The sequence below is a fragment of the Pristis pectinata genome, chromosome 30, assembly GCF_009764475.1.
Source record: "Pristis pectinata isolate sPriPec2 chromosome 30, sPriPec2.1.pri, whole genome shotgun sequence".
In the NCBI taxonomy this organism is placed as follows: domain Eukaryota; kingdom Metazoa; phylum Chordata; class Chondrichthyes; order Rhinopristiformes; family Pristidae; genus Pristis; species Pristis pectinata.
The window spans coordinates 1,151,052-1,152,122 of record NC_067434.1 but is presented as its reverse complement, the minus strand read 5'-3'; the positions used below and the strand labels follow the sequence as shown (position 1 = coordinate 1,152,122).

Genomic DNA, 1,071 nt, shown 5'->3' with positions numbered 1-1,071 from the left:
TCATGGCGGTTATATCCCATTCCCTTCTGTTCCCACCTTGTTAAATGGACAAAGGCAATTGGTTACCATGTCCGCACCACGTGAGGAAGTTGTTAGTCACCGACTATAGATTAGTTTGTCTATTTTAGTTCACCGGTGGGGAACTCTGAATCCGTGGTAAGATCAAACGTGAAGAGCGGAGGTGGCGGGTGAAGGGTTAGCGGTGTTGCAAATGGAGGCGAGGAAGCGTTCATTAAATCAGGCGGAGTTGTCACTGCGGAGAATCCGTTACTGGATGCGGTGATACAATGTTTGTAAGTAGACGGCACAGTGAATCTGAAGAAATGAGCAGCACCTGAAGCAATTCCCTCGCCATGAGACGAAGAAGAGAGGTTAATGCAAGTAGCATCTCATTATTACAGCTATTGGACGGCGCGGGGGCTCCGTGGCTTAACTGGTCAAAACGCCTGTCTTGTAAACAGGAGATCCTGGGTTCAACTCCCAGCGGAACCTTTCATTTATGGGGTGAATTTCCGTGTGAAGAAAGCGGGTTCCATGCAACCACCGCCGTTCACTCACCAACAAACATAAAACAATAAAGCAACAGAAGAAATATAAAGCCTCGAAAACGCGGCAGGTCTGTTGGTGTCTGCGGAGCAAGAAACAGGACGAGCGGTTCAACCAGATGACGTTTCCGATTACTGTTTTCCATTTCCTTGCGTTTTGGCGGTGTGGTGTTAGTTTAGCGTGATAATCGGTTGCAAACATGGCCGTGTCCTGCTTTGTGAACTTGCCCTGGTCCTGTTGACAACCCATCCCACCCAGCGTTGCACAGGTCTTTTCGACTCGAACTCCGACCAGTTTGCTGTGTATTTCAAGACACGGCAGAAGGAGCGCTACAGATATGAGCTGGAATGCAGATTGATATTGAAAACTTTTACACCCATTTGTTTCGTATGAATATGGGCCACGATCACTACTTGTCCACAATCTCCCACAGCGACTCAGGACTGTTCTGCAGCCCTGTCGTGAAATCATTGACCGTGGCACCAATGCAGGTTCATTATCACGGTGATTTGTGATTTTTTTTAG

The 1,071-nt window shown here is 47.8% G+C and overlaps 1 non-coding gene across 1 annotated transcript; it reads left to right on the top strand.

The window, feature by feature from the left end:
- Positions 1-418: 418 nt before the first annotated feature.
- Positions 419-492, top strand: trnat-ugu (transfer RNA threonine (anticodon UGU)). The gene has a single exon. It is a non-coding gene; the product is annotated as a tRNA-Thr (tRNA).
- Positions 493-1,071: the final 579 nt, after the last annotated feature.